Source organism: Panthera leo, chromosome F2 (assembly GCF_018350215.1).
Source record: "Panthera leo isolate Ple1 chromosome F2, P.leo_Ple1_pat1.1, whole genome shotgun sequence".
NCBI classification, from domain to species: domain Eukaryota; kingdom Metazoa; phylum Chordata; class Mammalia; order Carnivora; family Felidae; genus Panthera; species Panthera leo.
This window is the reverse complement of record NC_056695.1, coordinates 9,100,237-9,123,452: the sequence shown is the minus strand read 5'-3', so window position 1 is coordinate 9,123,452 and position 23,216 is coordinate 9,100,237.

The following is a 23,216-nucleotide window of genomic DNA, read 5'->3' as shown; positions in this document are numbered from 1 at the left end:
ATAAACCATCTTAAAATTTAGTGGCCCAAACAAAGAGCCTGTGATTGTGTTTAATGATCATGTGGGCTTCCTGGGACCCAAAGAGATGGTTCTATCTTAGTTATTTGTTGATGAATAACAAACCACATCTAGCCCAGTGGCCTGAACTACACCTACCGTATTTTTTTCTCGTAATTCTCTGCTTGATTGGGGCTCAGGTGATGGTGGTTTCGCTTGTTTGGCTTGATCTCCTATGTGCTGCATTCAGAGAGCTGGTGGGATGGAGGGTCTCGGATGGTTTCACTCCCTGGTCTTGGGCATAGGCATGGATGACAACAGGCTGAACTTGGCTGCATGCTGGGATGGTGAAATCTCTCACTTCCTTCGTGCAAATCTCAAGTCCTCTCCCTCTGCTCAAAGCCCCTCGTAGTGGTCCTTCCTCATTGTCTCCAGAACCATAGCTGGTCTTCTTATGCTACAGCTCATGGTCCCCAAAAGAAAAGCAGGGTTGTTGAGGCCTGGTAAGGGTCAGGTTTGGAGCAGGCATAGCATCCCTTCCGCTGCATTCTATGGGTTCAAATAAGCCAGAAGGTCAACTTAGATTCACTGTGGGGTGGGAACTGCACAGGATGTGAATACCACAAGGCACGGTTTATGTATTTTCACTTGCAAACTAATTTTTCCAGCATGCCTACAAAGCAGGTGGGAGTGACATTGAAGAAACTCTCGTTAATGGTTATTATTCTTCTATCCTCAGACTGGCAGGGCTTGAAAAACACAGGTGGAAAAACTGGCCGAGAACTCAGCAACCTCAAGACAGTGTGTCAATGCTTCTCAACCTAACAGACAAGTGGGTCTTGACTGCCTATTTCAGTGTCATTCACTTGGGTCCAAAAACCCAATGTCTTGAGTTAAAACACTCAAATCTATACCTTTATCCCTTTACTTAGGTCTCCAGACGTTCATAATTAGCCACTCCCCATAGAGTTCAGAATGACCACAGTAACTAGGCAGAAGGAGGAATTTCTTGTCAGTTACTCAGTTACTTCCATCCTTGAGATCATCCCGGTATCATGAATTTAACCCCAAGTATTCACTTTGGACTTGGCATTGGCCAGTGTGTTCGGGGTGAGAGTAAGCATTTACCTCCACCTGATAGGCTTCCGGGATATCTGGAATAATTCCAAAAATCATGATCTCACAAGATCTCTACAGACCAGCTCCCTATCACCTCTTTGTCCCATGGGTCAGGCTTCTGTTCTTGGTTCCAATCTAGAGATGTCCTGTGACAAGATCTTCTAGGGAAGAAATGGCTGAACTTAGATTGGAGTGAAGGATGGGTGTGCTTGGAAAATGGTTCTTAACTGTGTTAGTCTTATAGGCTCTTGATAATCTGCTACCACGTAAGAGATTCTGCCCCCCAGATGCATAGACTCAAACAGGCAGTGTAAGATTTTTTTTGCAGGTCTCCTGTGTAGAGTTGTAGGCTTAATCATGGACCATCAAAAACTCACTTGTGGCCCACTCCCCTCTCGCATGATCACGAGGCCCAAACCAACCTTGAAAATAAACACAAGACACATCTTTGGCCAGCTCTATTTTACTTGGTATCGGGTCCCACTTTCGTTAAACCAGAGTCGTACGTTAAAAAAAACAAAAACAAAAACAAAGAAAACTTAAACTAAAAAGTAGATTATTTTTTTGTGACTATCTCAGTCTTTCTCCTAAGCCAGGACTGATACATTAAACAAATAATGTTTCTTCTTTTTTTTCTTTTTTAGTTTATTTATTGATTTTGAGAGAGCGAGTGTGTGAGCAGGATAGGGGTAGCAAGACAGGGGAGAGAGAGAACCCCAAGCAGGCTCCACGCTGTCAGCACAGAGCCCGATAGGGGGCTCAAATTGTGAGCCAAACCTGAGCCAAAATCAAGAGTTGGACGCTCACCCACTGAGCCACCCAGGCGCCCCACAAATAATGTTTATTTTTTTTAAATTTTTTTTTAATGTCTTATTTATTTTTAAGAGAGACAGAGCATGAGTGGGGACGGGGCAGAGAGAGAGGGAGGCACAGAATCTGAAGTAGGCTCCAGACCCTGAGCTGTCAGCACAGAGCCTGACGCGGAGCTTGAACTCACGAACCGTGAGATCATGACCTGAGCCGAAGTCGGACGCTTAACCGACTGAGCCACCCGGGCGCCCCACAAATAATGCTTCTTTAGGTAAAATCATAGTCAATGCCTGAGCTCTTTCCCCACCACACCCACCTCTCCCCACCATAGCCCGGGCGTACAGAGAGGCGTGTGCTACACACGACTGAACGATGAAGGAGAAAAGCACACTCAAACCCCAGCATGATTCTTCGCCAATCTCTGGCCCGGATCACTCCCTGCGCTGCAGGTGGTGAGTGACTCAGGACCCACTGGGTGGGGGGCGTCCTGCTGGCATATGAGCCTCGGGTGGAGGCTAGTGTTTCCTGTGGTTTCATTTTCTCACTCGGTCTTGTGGGCCTCATAGACCTGTCTTAACTCCGCCTTGCTCCGTGTCACCTTGGCTTGGGCTCCCGACCCCGGCCTCTGCTGCCTCTCTGCCCCGCCTTCCCACGGCCAGTGCCAAGTGACAGGCCCTTGTTTTCACCCACAAGCAGCCTGCGCGGCTTTTCCTCTTTTGGGTGTTCGTGGTCACCCACAGCTGCCTTAACTCCATCTGGAAACTGACGATGGCTTCGAAAAAAGAATGTGAACCTCTCTCTGGCTTACCAAGCTTACCCGCCTCTCTCATCGACTACCTTGACCTTGCCGTGACCACCCCAGGTAAGTGTGGGGAGCTCTTGCCAGGCGGCCTCCTCTGAGATTCCCGAAGATGAAAATGACCCGAGTCCTCAGTTTCTCGGAATCCCTCTTAACCTGCCACATGCGTCTCCCCTGTCCAGAGAAGTTCTGACAAGGTGCGCCTCTCACCTTTGCGTCCTTCCCCTGAACCGTCTTGGGCTAGAAATTGTGAGGTTGGGACTCTTCTTCCTTTTTTACAGAACATTTTCTGCTTATCCCAGAGAATCAGATCGCATAGGTTAGCTGCCACAAAGGATATATCTTCTCCGCACATGTCAGAAACTCTCTGATTAGGAGATCTTTCCCATACGTATTGGAAATGCCATGGTGGAGGTCACCCAAGCCTGGCTTTTGATGTGCCAAGGCAATTTAGAAAATACTTTTAACAAAACCTGACTCTTCAGCAGATCGCCTTCTTTGAACACAAGCACAAATGTAATTCGACGATGCCGAGAAATACGTACTTTGCCCCAGCAGGTATCACCCTTGCTAGTGCAAATAATTTATAAATATTCCAGACTTGGGCTCACTTTATGTTCTTACTAATATGCTTCCAAATTACATACCCACCGCACATGAATGCGTGCTCAGAGAACACAAATTCATTTTTATAGCTGCTTATGTGCAAGAAAGAAACGAGGAAAATGTCGGGTACCTTGCAAAAATCAATCTTTACAACATCAACTATTTAAACCATCCCTTCCTGTCCCTGATGCGAAACTCATAATGGGTAATATTCTATACACTTTGCTTGTATTCTCTCCTCCTTCTTCATGTAGCACCTTGAAAGCTGAGTTCATTTAAGTAGCATTTCCTCATCCCCTTTAGAACTATTCCTCCACTGCCTCAAGAAACTTACGGTCCTCTACGTGTATTGATTTCTCTGGTTATGCTAAATATCTAAATTTGTTCCAATTCATTTCGAACACCCAGAAAAGACAGACCCAGAAGAAGCAAAGCCTTTTTTTACAAGTTTATTTACTTTGAGAGAGAGAGAGTGAGCGAGCATGAGCGGGGGAAGGGCAGAGAGAGAAGGAGAGAGGGAGCATCCCAAGCAGGCCCCAACATGGGACTCAAACTCACTAACCATGTGATAACGACCTGAGCCAAAACCAGGAGTTGGACGCTGAACCAACCGAACCACCCAGGCACCCCTCTAAGCAGTGAACCCTTTAAAAGAATTTTTTTTAGTGTTTATTTATTTTTGACAGAGAGAGAGAGACAGAGCATGAGTTGGTGAGGGGCAGAGAGAGAGGGAGACAAAGAATCCAAAGCAGGCTCCAGGCTCTGAGCTGTCAGCAGCCCGATGCGGGGTTCAAACCCACGAACTGTGAGATTGTGACCTGACCCGAAGTCGGATGTTCAACCAACTGAGCCACCCAGGCACCCCTAAGCCGTGAACCCTTTTAAAACAAAATATGGTTTATGCATAAGAGACTTGTAAAGATAGAGAACAAACTGAGGATTGGTGGAGGGAGGGGGGGCCGGGGATGGACCAGATGGGTGATGGGCATTAAGGAGCATACTGGTTTTGATGAGCACTGGGTGTTATATGTGGGTGATGAATCACTGAACCTACTCCTAAAACCAATATTGCACTGTGTGTTAACTAACTAAATTTAAATAAAAGTTTAAAAAGAACAAAACTACGGCTGATGACTAACAAACTTATGAAAGTTATTATGAAAGCAAACAGAAAAATAATTGATGTTCCTGGTATAGAATACAATGAAAAGTGTTCCCACTGTGAATATTCCTCTCTCAAAGCAATTTTTTTTTTTGAAATTGATTACATTCTTGTTTTGGAAAGGAAACACTACCCTTGAATATAGTAAGTTATCTACAGGGTGTTTTCTCCTTTTTATACAATCTGAGGCCCTAAATACAATAGTTCCTTTCTAGTAAGAGAATTTATTTCTAAAGTAACTAACGTCTTCTGTTTTCTTTTGATTCAGACTTAATCCATCAAGAAGGTAAACAGCACCTGAAACTTGCTCTCATTTCCTCCAGCGTAGACAATTGCATGGAAACTTCGGAATTTTCTGTCACACTGTTCTCGTTTGTCCAGAGCCACATTTTGTGACAGTCCCTCAAAGGCTTAAGTTAATGTTAATGCCAAAAAATGCATATCTTCTTTTGGGGGGGCGTTAAAAAAACTCCGCCAGTAGGAGCCAGATTTGCAAAGGTATATATATATATATATACAGTGACTACCTTCCACTGCCCGTAATTACTGCCTGCTTAGGAGAGCCCTGAACAGAAGCAATGTCCTAGAATGTTTTTGCAGTGAGAAACCAAATACGTATCCAGGCCATTTACAGGAATCTTTCTCGGGAGGCTCAGGTCCAAGCGAACCACTACAAGCCAACGTTGTTAGGTTCTTTGACGCCTTGATTCCCTAAAGCTTAGGTGGCTAGTGTTTCCTGGCCTCGGCTCTGTGGGACTTGGCCCTCAGCTTTGAAAAGAATTGGGTTGCAGAAAACAGCAGCCACTGGGGCTGCCTGGAAAGTGAAGGCAGTTTCCACCCCGGTAGCCAGACAGGATACCAAGGGATTAGTTGTAACAGAGTCGATGCTGCACCCAGTTGCCTGAGGCCTTGGCCCCGGGCTTTCAGCCAGACAGGAAGGCCGCCTTTGTGGGGAAAGCATATTAGCTGGAGCATCGATAATTCTAGCGGTAAGTGCTTCTCTCTACCTCGATGTGACCTTTTGGAGCAAATATAATGACCACGCCGGCTCCACCCGCTGGAGGCAAATAATACTCTGACTGTGTCTCCATTCTCTTACTCAGAAGCTTGCACTGTGTCAAACTCCTGTAACTCACAATTCTGAAAGTACAGGAGGCTTTCAACTTTTTCACTACTGGATGATGCACGTTTGCCTCTCTAAAGGGTTGGAAGGGCCTGATTCAGGATCACAGAACATTGAGTCAATAGCCATGCCAGAAATAGAACTCAGGATTTGAGACTCCAGGGAGGTATTCTTGTCTCTCGCATATCTACCCGTATAACACTGACTGATTGACTCAGTGAATGACTGACCCCAGCTGGGCCCCCCTGCTTCCGTTTCCTTCCACTCCAGCCCCAGCCTCGTCCATTCTCCACAGAGCTCCCGGAATCGTCTTCCCGGCATCTTCTGGTCATTCATCGTCCCCCTTCAAACACACCCCTCCAGAGGTTTCATGTTACACTAAGAAGAAAATCCCAACTCCTCACCTTGGTTTGTCAGGCCTTGCAGATCCTGACCGCCAGCGTCCCTTTGGCCTCCCTCTCCCTCCCCTCCCTGTTCCCTGGGCCCCAGCCACCCCCACTTTCTTGTTGTTCCCTGAAGGAGCAAGCTCAATCCCACCTGGGGGCGTTTTTCCTCTTCTGTCTGGAGCACTTGTCTCAGATCTCCAGGTCTCTCATCACTTTCTCTCCCTTTCTCCTGTTTTATCTTCTATTTAGAGCTCTCTGGCCAGCTGACAGGGTATTGCATATAACAGTGCATGCCCGTTGGCCCCACTGCGAAGCGAGGGCTGTGAGGGCAGGGGTGTCCTCCCATACCGCCTTGCGCCCCTAACATCTGACATAGCGGAGTAGGTGTGCGATAAATGCTCGAGGAATAAGTGAAGCAGAAAGGAGAAAGCTGGGATAAGGCTACATACGCTGCCTGGAAATCAGGGAGTTGCTGAAGGACTGAGACCTTATTAACATGGCCAGCATTCAGTGGGCATACACAAGCATCAACACTGGTCATTTTCTTTTTTTCTTTTTTTACGTTTATTTATTTTTGAGAGAGAGTGTGTGTCTGTGTGTGTGTGTGTGTGTGTGTGTGAGCAGGGGAGGGGTAGAGACAGAGGGAGACACAGAATCTGAAGCAGGCTCCAGGCTCTGAGCAGGGTCCAGCATAGAGCCCAACATGGAGCTCGAACTCACGGACCATGAGATCATGACCTGACCCTAAGTTGGACGCTTAACTGAGTGAGCCACCCAGGCACCCCAATACCGGTCATGATCCACCAAACTTTCCTCAGTCCACCCTCCTGATGACACTCCAAGGCAATTAAACTCTAGGAAAATATAAAGCTCACTTCCCCTGTTCTCTTGTGCTTCTCCTTGTAGATTTGCCACCAATTAAATAAGACGACAGGGCAGAAGACATATGATCATGTACAGTCATTGTGGCCAGTATAATTTCTTCCCTCATCCCAGTTGTATCATTTTAGGGGGGTTATTAAACCTCTCTGGCCTCTGGCACCTGTTATGGGATGAATTGTGTCCCCCACCCCGCAAATATCGATACCCTAATCCCCGGTACCTCAGAACGTGATCAAGTTTGTAGATTGGATCTTCATAGAGGTGATTGAATTGAAATGAGGTCATGAGGGTGGGCCCTAATCCCAAACAACTGGCACCCTTACTGGAAGGGGAGATTAGGGCACAGACACACATGGGAAGACCACGTGAAGACGCAGGGAGAAGGTGGCCATCGACAGGACAAGGAGAGAGGCCTGGGGCAGGCCCATCCTTCACCGCCATCGGAAGGAACCGACCTTGCTGACGCCTGGATCTCAGACTTCCAGCCTCCAGAACTGTGAGCAAATACATTTCTATTGTTTAAACCACCCAAATAAAGCGTATAAAGACCTTAGCCCTGCATCTGGCAGATAGTGTCACTCATTTTAATTAGTAGCAATCCTCCTTCACCTGGCCAATAAAATCAATTGTAAAATCTTAACAGGTCCATTTCATAACCCAGGGAAAAAAGTTTATTGTTTAACAGTGAGTACAATGTTCCTCCTTCACCCAGAACAACATGAGCTTTTCAGGCATGGAGGGAAAAAAAGGCTGGGAGTCTCTTTCCTACTTTGTAAATATCAGCTATTGCCTGAGGACACAATGCTTCCACAGGGACAGGCCATCAGCTATTTGGTGACACAGGGCTGTGGCATTTAATGGAATGTGGTGCCCTGTACACAATAAGGGTCAAATAAAAATGTTTATTTAGGGGCGCCTGGGTGCCTCAGTCCGTTAAGCATCTGACCCTTGATTTCAGCTCAGGTCATGTCCTCAGGGTTTGTGAGTTCAAGCCCCACGTTGGGCTCTTTGCTGACAGCGTGGAGCCTGCTTGAGATTCTCTCTCTCTCTCTCTCTGCCTCTTATCCGCTGGCACTTTCTCTCTCTCTCTCAAAATAAATACACTTTAAAAAAAAGTTTATTTAAGGAATAGATGCTCTGAAGGCAGCACAGAATAATCCTGTGGGGGACAGAGGAGACCAGGGCAGTGGGAAGAAGACACAGTCCTCCCATCATATTCCGGCCACTACTGAACACTGAAATTAAACAATGAAAGAACTGTTAGATATTTCTCTGTTTCCAGACAGCAAAACCAACCATTGGCCATACTTCTTGCCTGAGAGTATCAAGTTGGTGGTAGAACTCTATTCCTGCCCATTCGACTTCTTTTCAGGAGCTCACTTTCACCGCATTGCCTCTACATCCAAGTTTGAGATTATTACTGAGAGGCAGTCAGAGCCTGGAGCTTCAGTTGATAGGCTGAGATCGGGAACCCCCCAAAACGTAGTGACAGAACCGCAATCTCAGTCACCCCAACCCCATGCGAGGCAGCAGTGTGGCTGACTGGTTTCCCATGGTCCCAGTCTAGACCTTGTCCAAAGGACTCAAGGTCACCAGTCTTCTGGGTCCATGTTTGTCCCACATGTACACAATTGCATCTACCAGACAAGGGCGTGGTAAGAATTAAATAGCAATGTTAGAAAAAAAAGATGAGAGAAAAAGAACCTGCCATATCTTCAGCACAGAAAAAACTGCGTTGGTTTTCCACACACATTACGTTGAGCAATTCTGGGTTTCAAAGCCAAAGCCACCGCCTCACTTCTCATGTTTTTAATAAAAAGTTGTGAATTGTCTTAGCACTCTGCAGGGTTTTTGCACATGTACTCGCTTTCGGAGTCACGAAATAACCACTTGGGAATGATGCCGTGTGGTCCACGCACCCAAACTAGACATTTACCTACAGGGACCAGTTGAGACACAAAGCAGCCTCCACTTTCTGCAGAACAGTTGGTTACTTGTCACTCACGACATGTAGTATAACTGGGACCTAGGGCAGGCAGTCTCAACTTGTCTAAGGTACCCTGATACCGCTCCCCCAAATTCTTAGTTTCCTTTTGCCCCACCTACTTCTCTTAGTTAGTGGACATTGTGCAAGTCACTGGGTATTCAATGACGAAAGCAGAGAGTTCCTCACGTAAGTCAAATGAGACGTTCGGGTGTAAGTATTTCTGTAATTATATCTGATCGCTAAAATAGACCTAGCATTTAAACTAACATTTGCTTGTTTCGCTCAGTGCTCTCGTTGATTTTTCTCATGGGAATCTCTTCTATGTAGATTGCAGGGTGTAGGGCTCACAGACTTATGATCTGGGTTTTCTCTGATATTTAAATGAAAGGCACAGATAGGTAGGTAGGGCTTCTTTATTTTGGAGGAACACAGATCTTTTCCCAAAAGTGACTTTCCACGGAAGGATGCACGTATGCGCCATGCAAAATTCCACGCCCAGTTCCAGAGAGTCATCAGAGCTTCTGAGGACTGTCCTTGAGCCACCCGGGGTCCATTAGCCACAGGGCGAGCGGCTTTGCTACCAAGAGAAGGGCTAGGAGGGCAGTTGTGCCTTCAATGTCAAGTATTGTTGCAACATAGAGATCAGTTTGTGTGGACTTGACTGGGAGAATAGCGGGAAAGACAAATGTGCATGTGTTTGGAAATTAAAAAGAAACAACTCTGTGAATTCATCAGTTACCCTGAGTATGTGGAGAAACCAGACTCCATCACCGCGAAATCGTGCCCCATCCACTGTGCCCCAGTTAGTTGCGCCCCCTCCATACTTTCTAATCTGGGCTAGCTGTAAACTTAGAAACTCTCTGGCTCTGGGTCCACACATCCGACTAAATCCACAGACGATAATATCATAAATGACAACTAAATAATTGACTCTATTTACATACATGGCACATTTTGATTTAAGATCAATCTCTGTTCGTATACTTTAATTTTTTTAAAAAAATCACATTCTATTGATGTTTTTACCTTCATTTCATAGAGTTGTCATGCAGTTCTTCCATAAAAATTAAATATCACCCTGTATTCGTTAATACAGAATCTTATGATGAATCTAGATTTATAAGATCACTTAGTCAATTCAGAACTCTGCAACGTCTGCCAAGGCAGCAGTTTGAACACCTCTTTGGCTGTGAAAAGGCCCTGGAGTTTTGGCTCAGTGTCTCCATGATGATTCCCGATCCGACCCGCACTTGGCTCCGTTTTCTCTGCCAATAACAGGTAATACATGCTCTCAGAAGGTCTCCTGGGTGCACTATCATGACTCATAAGATGACAGTTATAAAGTACTAAGTATATTTGAAGAGTACAGATAGTTCACATAGGAGAAGACAGAAGAAGAAAAAAAGAGACAACAGAAAAAAAAAAGTCAATCATCTGTCAGGAGAATACACAATAAAATGGATTTAACAGATATGCCAGACATGTGACATATAAATAGGGATTGTCGCACACAGAATTTCTCAGGCACCAAGAAGGTAAATAAATCTGCAAGCGAGGGGCTCCTGGGTGGCTCAGTCGGTTAAGCGTCCGACTTCAGCTCAGGTCGTGATCTCATGGATTGTGAGTTCGAGCCCCGTGTTGGGGCTCTGTGCTGACAGCTCGGAGCCTGGAGCCTGCTTCGGATTCTGTGTCTCCCTCTCTCTCTGCTCCTCCCCTGTTCACGCTGTCTCTTTCTCTCTCTCTCAAAAATAAATAAGCATTAAAAAAATAAATCTGCAAGCAAATTTATAACCATTGGTTAAATCACAATCCTTATTTTTTTTAATGGAGTACTATATTGGTATTCTGACCTTTATTTAATGCTTTGAGTAAATATTCCCTATTAAAATTTATAGACAGCCTGATCTCTAGCCACAGTGATTATAAGGGTTCTTCTTCAAATTTCTCATCCTTTGACTTACCAAAAATCTACAAGACACAAGATATAATGTACTGCACATAGAATATAGTCAATAATAGGGGTGCCTGGGTGGCTCAATCGGTTGGGTGTCCAACTTTGGCTCAGGTCATGATCTCACAGTTTGTGAGTTCGAGCCCTGCCTCGGGCTCTGTGCTGACTGCTCAGAACCTGGAACCTGCTTTGGATTCTGTGTCTCCCTCTCTCTCTGGCCCTCCCCCACTTGTGCTCTGTCTCTCTTTGTCTCTCAAAAATAAATAAATGTAAAAAAAAATTTTTTTAAAGAATATAGTCAATAATATTGTAGCAGCTTTGCATGGTGGCAGATGGTAACTAGCCTTACTGTGTTGACCATTTTGTAATGCATATAAATATCCAATCGTTCAGTTGTACCTCTGAAACAAATGCAACATTGTATGTCAATTATTCTTCAATAGGAAAATAAGTTTAAAAAAATCAGAAATCAACACTGTATCGAACACAAAGACTAACGCTCAGGATAAAACCATGTACTTATCGGTATATTTCCCTACTTCATCTTCTGAATCCTTCACAGGATCAACAAGAATTTACTGAAGAATTGCTGCCATAGTCAAAATATTTTTATCTAAACACTTCTCATCTATGTGAGATAAGTAGGCATACATACTTGCTATCTTCTCTTTTATAAAAAGAACGGTAAAAAGGGAGGCCAAGAAGTTGCTATTCCTTGCCCAAAGTCACATGACAATAGGGCCAATGCCAGTCTACTTTCCTACCTTCACTCTCCTTTTATGAGACCAAATTGCCTTCCAACTTAATGCCTCCTCACAGATACATCCAGGAAGAAAGATAAAAACATCTCATTATAGAGTTCAATAGACTAGTGTTTTCCCATATTAGAGAAATTTAAAATAATAATTATAAAAATGTTTATGGTATTCTAGAGAACAGAAAAAAGTAAAATGAGATGTCTTTTTAAAGGACTTGCTCATTTCTAAAAATATAAAAAAACTTCAACCCTATCGCAGTAAATAAGGTGAACATTTTAGAGTAGCAATTCCAACCATCCTCTAAAAATGATGTCCTAAATTTGGAAAAGTACTTCTGTCTTCAACCCTGTGGTGCTTTTGAGTCACCCCAGCATCCTGTGACAAGCCATTTGAAAGTTGAACCAAAAAAGTCACCAGTATAGAGAAATTACTGGAAGGAAAGAAGAGGAAGAAGAAGAAGAAGAAGCAGAAGGAGAAGCAGAAGGAGAAGAAGAAGGAGAAGAAGAAGGAGAAGGAGAAGGAGAAGAAGAAGGAGAAGAAGGAGAAGAAGAAGGAGAAGAAGGAGAAGGAGAAGGAGAAGGAGAAGAAGAAGGAGAAGAAGAAGGAGAAGAAGAAGAAGAAGAAGAAGAAGAAGAAGAAGAAGAAGGAGGAGGAGGAGGAGGAGGAGGAGGAGAAGAAGAAGAAGAAGAAGAAGAAGAAGAAGAAAAGGAAGGAAGGAAGGAAGGAAGGAAGGAAGGAAGGAAGGAAGAGGGAGGGAGGAAGGGAGGGAGGAAGGGAGGGAGGAAGGAAGGGAGGAAGGAAAGAAGGAAGGGAGGAAAGAAAGAAGGAAGGAAGGGAGGGGGGGAGGAGGGAAGGAAGGAAGGCAGGAAGGGAGGAAGTAAAAATCAAACTATTACAACTGCAATAATCTAAAAAGTAGAGAGCCAACAGAATCCTTTGGTTAGAGACATAGCTCATGAAATTAATTTACAATTGAATCCCAGTTCTGTGACCTGTGTGAATTTGAGGACAGGACTTGGGCATCCCAGGGGCCTTGGAGCTGGGCTGTACACATTTTATGCCTCCTGGAGTTACAAAGGAATAACGGTGTTTCTCCGTGTTTGGAAATATTACCTCTTTCTCTGGCTTCATTGTAATTTGGAGCTAATTTTGTGGTAACTGTTTAACCCTGGAGTGCCTTTCTCATTCAGGGTTGCCTGCCCCAATCCTGACCACCGCTGTCTGCTACCACTCAAGTATGCCCTCCTTCAACAAAGCCTTTCTTGAGCCATTCAGTGGGATTCGTCTTGTTCATCTCTGTCTCCTCCCATCCGGTTTCTTCCCGGTGAAAACACTTGTCACACTCTACTTGGTGTTCAGTTTTGCCAGGTGTCTCGCTTTTCCCACTAGACTGCCCCCGAAAGCACAATCACTTTGTAATGCTTTTTACACTGAATTCAGTTGAATTTCCACTAAGACCCAACAGATATGTCTCCATTCGAATACAAAATAGAGTAGAACTTAGTTGTTATTCGTGGCCTTTTTACATCACAGTATTAGTATTCAGTACTAGTGATAACAGATTAAAATACAGAAAGAGATTCTATTTAGATCTCATTTTGTGGACTTTAGAACTGACTTCTGCCCCTGACTTATAAGCAAGTAGCTTTCTACGTCCCTATCCCTTTGCCATGTGTCAAGGAGACTCTGCCTCACCAGTAGAAAGAATTAGGGTAACTTTTCTGGTGTTGAACAATTCTATTGAGTGTATCAGAGAAAACTTCAACAGAGAACTGACTGCGAAAGCCCCAATCAACTCCGGCTGACAGAAAGAAATCATGATTCATTATCATTCTTGGAGGTCACAACACAGCCTTGGTCATCCTTATGAGAGAAGATGCCCAGAATCTATCAGTAACCAAGTGTCTCTGATTAAAAAGTTTCACGCAGATATGGAAGAGTGAAACTTTTTTCCTATTTTTTTTCCCTTTAACCAGACCCAAGAATCCTCTGAATTTCCTAAAAGCGCAAAAGAAAATGAGGTGAAATTACTTTTGGAAACACCTCAAAAGTCAACATTCATTTTGAGTCTTGAGGAAATTCCCAGCTGCACGGACTCTTTGAAAACACTACATGGAGCGTCCTGCTTCCAAATTTATTTCAAGTCAAGTTTTTGCCGAAGTAAATTGCTGAGAACCCACCCTCAGGCTGTTAGACCCCATGCCACCCTATTTAGAGATATCTAGATGCAGCGTCCATTTATTCTTTTCACTTCATTTCTTAAAACTTTTTTGCATAAGAATAGTAAAGGCTGTCCCGAATCATTTATGTACAGTTGTCCTCAGTTCCAAAGAGTGAAGCTTATCCGATCATCAAAGCTTTTTGTCTCCTTCTCAGTACATTGACCTCAAAAGCCCAGTCACCCAGCATGTACGAGAGGTGCGAGACATGGGCTGTGGCAAGCTCTAGATCTCTCATACATACTTCCAAAGTCAGCTGGCTAAAAAAATAAAAATAAAAAATGCAATTAAAATCTCAACCTGCATCCACTTATCCTGACACATTGGAAGGTAGGGAGGGGGGAAAACATCACTCGATGTTGCCTCTCTTTCATTTTACAGCGGATAAATATGAGAAAAATTATGGAAATAATTGTTTACAAGTAAAATCCACTGGTGAGGCTTTGCACAGAGCTGTGTTTCTCAGCTAATCTTGCCTGAAAGGAAACATATCACGATTAAAGTCTTTGAAAGTAGTGGTAGGATCAGTCCTTAGAGGTGCAGGAATCCAGCCTGCTGGGAGCAGGGAAATGCCAAGGGGCTTACGGATGTCTGGGGGTGTTACCAAAGCCTGGGAAAACTCCCACTGGTTAGAGCATTTAATCACACTGAAACTGTCTTACATTTCCTTCTGTAAGAAATCGGCATGATTGAGTTAAAGAAATAGAACCCTAAAAGCTAACTATAGAATAAAATCAGTTACAAATGTAATTTCAAAATAATTAAATATGTTTGCCTCTCTCTTCCTCTCTCTCTCCGTCTCTTTTTTATTATTCATCTTCTGGGGAGAGTTGCATGTTCATTAAGAATCCCCAAATCTCCTCCAATATTTCAAGATCTTCCTCTAAGATGCTTCACTAACAAGCATTGTTAGCAGAACAGGTTCCAGTTGATGATAGAACCTTTGCTATCAGGAGATTAAGAACTAAGGAAAGATGGGGCGCCTGGGTGGCCCCATCGGGCAAGTATCTCATGCTCAGGTCATCATCTCAAGGTTCGTGAGATCAAGCCCCGCATTGGGCTCTGCACTGACCGTCCGGAGCCTGCTTGGGATTCTCCATCTCCCTCTCCCTCCCTCTCTCTCTCTCTCTCTCTCTCTCTTTCTGCCTTCTCTCTGTCCCTGTCTCTCTCTCAAACATAAATGAGAGAGTTGTCAAGGAGAGCAATTTAAGACATGAACTGTTCTATTAGTTTCCTAGGGCTGCCAAAGCAAATTATCACAAACTTGGGGGCTCTAAACAACAGAAATTGCTTTTGTTGAAATTCTGGAGGCCAGAATTCTGAAATCAAGGTGTTACAGGACTGTGCTCCCTCTGAGGACTCTAGGAGAGAATGTTTCCTTGCCTCTTCCAGCTTCTGGTGGCTTCAGGTGCTCCTTGGCTTGTGGCTGTGTCCCTCCAATTTCTGCCCTCCCCTTCACGCGGTCTTGCCTCCTGGGTTTTCTCCTCTTCTCTGTCTTCTCCTCTTCTTATAAAAACCCTTGTTGTCAGATTTAGGGCCCACCCAGACAATCCAGGATCATCTCATCTTGAAATCCTTAATTTAATTACACCCGCAGTATATTTTTTCCAAAAAAGGTCACGTTCTCAGGTTCTGGGTAGACATGTTTCTGGGGAGGGGGCATCATTCAATCCACCACAACTGCCTTAATAAACTCCCGGCCATAATGACTCCTCTATCATCTAGTACCTGAAAGGAATTTGTACTTAAGAGTAAATCAGTTGATTATGCAAGACGAGTGGCTATTTGGGGGAAGTGAGGGAGGGAGGAGTTGAAAGTCGGAGCAAGGGCCACGGTGTGCCCGAACCTCACTCAGTTGCCCATCCAGAAAAATCAGACAGACTCCTATCTCACTGGGCTCTTGAGAAAACCGAAAGGGATGAGCGTGTTAGCACATAGACACGCATTTGTCAGTCACGTACACATGCTACCAAGACGATTGACAAAATGCTTTCACGCACACAGCCACGTTTCTTAGAAACTGTCACGTGCATAGCCTCAGAGCTTAGCACATTGTAGGTACTCAGCAAACAGTCTCTGTAATGTTTAATGAATGAACAAATGATTTAACTATTTTCTGGAGGTGCAGTCACCGTGGAAATGCCTGTATTCACGTTCCACAAACTGCTGCTTTGTGCAGCTCCGTGAGTGTTTTCTTGATAGATGCATCTTTACTGGGGCTTTTTTCTTACTTCAGGAGACCCAGTTTGGGTTCTAGTGTATTCTACAGTAAATGCAGAATCACAGCTGACAGAAGAGCAGAAGAAGAAGTTCAGGAATCAGAGTCTCTTCAGCGCCTTGCACTTTAATGTGACTCATAAAAAGTCCTTTTGCTAAAGAAGTGCAAAGTTCTTTGTTATTTTTCAAAATAAGCAGTCCATTCTTTCCTGATTACGAATCCTAGCCGGGTCAGAGAGAGTGATGTAATTTTCCTCCCAAATTATGCCTTGTTATTCTTCAGAGTGGGTGTTTATACGTTGCATTATTTTGGATGAAAATTATTTTTTTTCTGATTAACCTATCTGTGTGCTGTAAGAAGAGTAAATAGGCATTGCTCTTATATAAATTTAAGCCCAAAGAAGGCAGGATCTTACGGGGAAGAGTACTGGAGAACATGTGTTTCCTCAAGGGCAGTACTTTCTCTAGAATCAGAACTTGTGGGAGTAAATCTGAGACACTCTAGTGTTGAGAACTGCAGCCTGGAATCCACCCAGAGAGGGTGTCTACACCATAGGTCAATGGACCTTGTTCCCCAACCCCCAGTTTCTGGGTATGTCGGTCGGGTAAGGGCCAAATAGTCTGCAATTCGAACAACTTCCCAGTGGCACGGATGCCCTGGTTCAAAGTCCACACTTGGAGAATCACTGTTTCCGAGAAAGGGAAAAGAAAGACGCCAGACCACACATTTTGTCCCTTCCAGTCTCTTCCCTGGTTGAGAAGTCCATTGGAATAGACGGAGCGGTGGGGGAGAGGACAGTAGTGTTACATTAATGGATGCTCCTCCGCATGAAAGGAAATCTCAGGGGTGGGGAATAAGCATTCCCTTCAATAGCGCATCCTAATCGTTGCCCCCAGTATTCTGCAGCTCTAGAACCGCCAGGAGCCAACCCTGGGAGGAGGGTAGAAGGCCAAGAGGGCCCTGACAGGGGTGAGGTATTAGCTTCAAATCAATAAGGAGACCAGAATCAAACATACCAAAGAACAGTCCCTGAACGCGTGCGACGGAATTAGCGCCATAAGAGTGAGAGTGGGAGGCCAAGGTAGTATGTGGCTCCAAAGATATGTAGGTAAGGGCCACAGCCAGTGAAATTAAAGCACGGAAGTCTATCTGCTGTTATCTGAGCCCTCAGGCCGGTGGTCCATTTGGGTTACAGTAAAACACGAATGCTCAGTGTCTTGTGTCACGTATACGTTGGCAAGCTCCTTGTACACAGAGAACACATTTTTGACTTCCTTTTATTTCCATGGTATCGATCACCAAGCTGTATTTGGTGCAGACCCTCACCTTCCCCAAACATGAAATTGATCATGCTAGTTTTCAACATAAAGCTTTTTCTGTGGTTCTGTACTCCTACAGAATCATTCCCGAGCCCCTTGGTTTGGCAGGCAAGGTACCACTCCATCTAGACCATCTTAGACCTAGGACAATTCTGTCCTAGACCATTGTCTTGAGCTGCCTCAGCATCAGCTGAGAGCTCGTTAGAAATGCGAATTCTTGGGCCCAACCCCGGACTTACTATGTCATAATCTGCATCTTAACAAGACCCCTCCAGTTGATTCCTGGGCACACGACAGTTTGACAAGCACCAGTCTAGTGCTTCAAGCACTATTGGCCACCTTTCTTTCTCCTGGGTAATCGTTTATGTATAACTGGTTGGCGCAGTCCTTTTTGGGTCGCAAACATTGATGACAGGTGAGATGGTGGGGCTTGATGACCATACCAGGTACAAAACCTCCAGCAGAGCCAAATGCAATTCTCATAAATGTTTATCCCTTTTCTAAGTTATTATCACCAACTGGCCCTTCACAGAAGGCCCAGAGAGAACCATTGCCAGAAGCCCGAAGAACACGGCTCTCGCTCGATAATAATAACAGCAATAAGTGGAGAGCCATTCCCCAGCCTCTGGTTTGGACACCTGTGCCTCGGGCCTCTGCTTCTCCAAATAGCAATTCACTGAATATTGGCTCCATCCCACTGTTAGTGATGGTTCTTCAGCCTTACCTGCGATGGTGCTTATGAGAAAGTACAGCTGTACATCTCACCACCTGCTACTGAACTTAGCAATGATATTGAATACAGAATGAAAACACTGTTAGAAGTCCTTCAGGCGTTAGTGCTGAATTATTTATACTCTGCTGCGCTTGTAAAAGAAAGACATCCTTCTGTGTTTACCCGTGCAACAGAGGTGTGATGTGAAGTGAGTATTCATCTGAAGGGAGGACAGGCTCCAGGGAAGACGGCCATATGCTTTTCCGGTCTCTACTTTTTTATGTAAATAGTTTCTATGGTTATCAAGGGAAGCCTGAAAAGTGAAAAATCACAGAAGTGTAATACACAGTCGGAGGCGAGTGTGTGTCTGTGTGTATGTGCTATTCTTTTTGTTGTTGTTGTTGCCTTGGCATGTTGGATAGATTGGGAGCAATATTATGTGAAACCTGAATATCCTCTTGCTTCGCCAGCCAACGGGCACGGATGGGGTTCCATAAAGAGCAGTGACCTAATTTCAGTGGTTTGCACCCCATCTGCCCAAAAGACCTCAAGTTGATGCAAGGTATTTCTTGGAAGTTGCGGATATTTTGCACGTACATCCAAAATGTCTGCCCCTTCTGGCACCCCACGATAGTCCTGTTGGGTCCCAGCTATTGCCAAGTTCAAGGCCTTAGATGCTTGGAAGCTGTCACGGCACAGTGTCTTTGATGTTGTAGACAGAGAAGGTGCTGCCATAGAGATTTCACGGAGACTGTTCCTTCCATCGTTGCTTGCTTATTTTCCCCAGGATCCAGCTGTCTGGGGTTTGGGAGACAAATCCAGCTGACAGACACCATCCAAATTCAGAAGTTCTCTCCCCTCCAGTTACTGAAGACATTGTAATGGGCTTTGGCTCATTGGTCGTGATTCCTTCCTTCACTGTGAGTTTTCTCTTGGGATGCTCCTCAGCCCCGTGTGCAAGTATGCATCTGGACAGCCCACACAGACGTGCCCAGATGTATCTTCAAATCTGCCGTTGAGATAAAATGTCAACTGTATGAGTGTTGCCCTCAGGTTTTCAGTTTTCTTTTGTAAGCAGTTAGTAATGACTGAAACTAAATTTATTCTACTATTGGGGTGACTTTGAAAGTAGGTAATGGATAGAGATATGGAAATCTCCAGTGGTTATTCATAGCAAAATTTATGTATTAGATTTTTTCACATGAAGCATAATTTCCAAGCCAGAAAACTAAATTGATTTGAAAAAGCTGTTTGTATACCTTATGTTGCTACAAAGTGGCAGCATGTGTTCGTGTCACAGGCACATTATGTCTCAAACATATGAAAATAAATAAAAGGTAGTAAGAAAGAAAAGGGGAACAAAATTCCCATAAGAACACATCATCATTAAAATCATTACCGAAATTTACTCCATGGCTCTTTTGTTCATAAAACTGTATTCATTGTATGAACTTTAAGCCTGGTAGGTCTACTGACAAAGATACATGAAGAAGAATCATCTAGAACATCCAAATAAGTTTGCTTAAAAGATCTGATTTTTAAGAGAGGTGGTTTTCATAAGACAGGGGAAAAGAAAAGGTGTTAAAATAGAGTAAATTAAGAAGTAATTGTTGGCGGGGGGCACCTGGGTGCTCAGTCGGTTAAGCCACCAACTCTTGATTTCGACTCAGGTCATGATCTCAGGGTTCGTGAGATCGAGCGAGTGGCTCTGGGGGCTCTGGGGTGGCTCTGCGCTGACAGTGCAGAGCCTGCTTGAGATTCTCTCCCTCTCTCTCTGCCCCTCTCCCTGTTTATGCTCTTTCTCACACACAAAATAAATTAATAAATCATGGAAAAATCTTAAAGATGAAGTAATTGTTGGGGAAAATGTCGATTACGTACATCAACTGATGCGGAGATAAAAGGAAACTGGAAATAGAGGAAAATGGAAGTGGACAATGAAGGCTGAAGTGGATGGTGGCCAGAGCAGATTCTGGGGGCTTAACAAAATATCGCTCAATGACTCATCAAGAAATACGAAGAAAGGATATGCTTGTAGATTTACTCTTCAATTTAGGTGACCTGTGCCTCACTTCCTGCAAGCTACAAATATAACACAAGGATGAAGGGTAAGAGAAAAGCGAGCGATAAGGAAAAATCCATATGGTGGATTCGGGCTTGGTGTGGGCAGCTCTGCAATTTCCTTACAGGTCTGTTGCTGCGTTTCCTTGCTGGGACCCCTGGTGTTGACGCTGAACAAATGATGCACAGGATGGATTGTTTTGGGGAACTTAATGACATTTTTTATAACTATTTGGTGGGGCAAAACATTCATTGTCACTCAGTTAACAGACATTTAAAAAGCACCTGCTATATACAAGGTCCTATGGGGAATCCATAGGATTCCCCATAGAAGTTTTGGAGGTGAACTCTCATGGGTGAACTAGGACATGTTCTTACAATTTTTGAGTGCAAAGAACTTAAGTGACATTAAAAAGAGAGTTGAAAAAGGGAGCTTGTTGCAATCTGGAGAATCAGGAGAGGCTTTGTGGAGATGATAGCCTCTGAGCTAGGTCTCGGATAGGTCAGAGGTAGACATTTGGAAACAAAACCGGAAGGAGAATTGTGCCAGATATGTGGGAACCCCTAAAGCCAGGGCATGAAATTTGGAAAGTACAAGGTCCCTGTCTTGCACATGAAAAGTTGAAACTGGGTCTGGGTAGATAGCTGATGTCAGATTGTAGATGACATTATATTTGAACTCTGTTCGTAAGAATTCAGAAAACATGGAAGGATTCTGAATAAGAGAGGGATACCAGTAGAGCTTTGGCTGAAGGTGTTGGGAAGATCAATCTGCCACCAGCGTGGGTGGTTCATTAGAATGGAGACAGTCTGGAGGCCCGCTAGGTACACTTCTCAGCTTTTTATTCCAGAATTCCATCAACAATATCGTGGCTGTCATTCCTTCCTTGTTTTTGTTTCTAAAAGTAGACGTTGTCTCCATTTTGGTTTAATGTGGATTAAAGGGGAACATGTATTAAAAATTCTCTCAATAGTAATGTAAATAAACTTTCCAATTCTTTTAAGCTTTAAATTCTATCTTTGACTTTACAGATGTGAGTCCTAATGCTTTCGGTATATTTTCATAAGAAGCCCATTCTTGCCACTGGTCATTTAAATTGCCATTCTCTGTATTTTGCCTACAGCCACTGAATCTTTCCTAAGGTGCACTAAACTGACCTCAGTGATATCTATGGGCTTTAAAGAACCCATGGACTCATGTTACCCAAATTCGTTTTACATTGAGAAAATTCTTCAGCACTTCTGAGGGGGTGACCATCTGCCTTTGCCTCAAATGATGGGGATCGGCTGCGGCACAAGGGATCTTCACTACAATGTTAACTGTTTTTAAATAATTCCTTTCTGTGTTGAGTTTAAATCTATTTCATAACTTTCCGCTTCTTAATTTTGTCCTCTGGAGCCACCCACATTAATCTACTTTTCTAGACAAATATACTCACCAAACTACAACTACACCCACAAAGATACCAAGAAATGATATTTTAAATATCTAAAAATAGTTTACATGCATCCATTATGTTTTAGGCTCAGCAACCCCAGCTTTTCACCTGTTTTTCATATGGACAATTTATAGATTCTTGACTGTATCTTGTGAGGCACCTGGGTATTTCTTAGTTTTTCAACTTTCTCCTCAAAATATAGTATGCAGAATTATTGTGTGTGTGTGTGTGTGTGTGTGCGCCTCAAGTTTTTTTTTTTCAGGTGTAATTGACATATAACATCACATTAGTTTCAGCTATACGATGTAATAATCCTGCATTTGTATATTTTGCAAAATGATCACCACAATAAGTCTGGTTAACATCTGTCATCATACAGAATTACCAAAAACATTTTTTTTCTTGTGATAAGGATTTTTAAGATTTACTGTTTCAGCAACTTTTGACTAGGCAATACGGTACAATTAACTATAGCCACCATGATCCCCACGGTATCCATTTTACAACTATAAATCAGTGCCTTTTTATTCTCTTCACCCACTTTGCCAACCCCCACCACCTGCCTGTGGCAACCACCAATCTGTTCCCTGAGGATTCCCTTGTTTTATTCGGCAAAATTATGACCCTGTTATCATCTTTGTTTGGAGATTGAGTAATTAAGGAGATGCCTATGAATGCCAATTTGACAAGGCGTAGACTTGTGATGGTTAGTTTTATGTGTTAACTTGGCTGAACCACAGGATGCCTAGACATCTGGCCACACATTATTCTGGGGATGATTGTGAGGTTGTTTCTGAGTGAGATTAACACTTGAATGGGTAGATTCCATAAAGCAGATTGTCCTCCCTAATGTGGATGGCCATTATCCACTCAGTTGAAGGCCCAAATAGAACAAAAAGTTTTATGAGTGAGAGGGGACTCCTGCCTGACCCCCTTGAGCTGGGGAACTGGCTCTTTCCTTCCTGTGGACTCACTGAAACACTGGCTCCTTCTGGGTCTCCAGCTTGCCAGCATCAGACTGGAACTACATAATCTACTCTTCTGGGTCTCCAGCTTAGGACTTGTCATTTTCCATAAGTGAGCCAATTTCATATAAATCTCCATATACAATAAATCCCTATAAATAGATCTCTTTGTGTTTCTCTGGGAATCTTCACCAATAATCAGGCTTTTACACACGCCCTTGCCTTTGTTTTTTCTGCCCACACTAAAGCACAGTTTCTGTTAGAAGAATCTGTCTATTCGATAGATTAGCCCAGGTTCTAACTATTAGGTATCGTGTATAAACTGTACATTTCCCAACAGTGTCTCCTAATGAAAGGGAGAAGTACAAAATTAAAGTGGATAAACTTAGCAAATACCAGTTTAAGCAAGTTTGCAAGATTAATATCATTGGCCATGAGATATATCAAACTCACGCCCTATGATGTAATGTATACACAAGATTAAACACAGTATTCTGATGTGGTTTGATCCCTGTAAGAAGGGCCCACGATGTATACACAATATTCTTTTATTTGAGATTTCTTTTACCTCACAGTGCACAGGATTCACATTACGTAAGGAAAAAACAAAACGAAACAGGAAGTGGGTTATATATTTAAAAACAAACACCAAATGAATGCATAAAATTTTTATGGCTTCAACTCTATGGACACATTTCTCTGT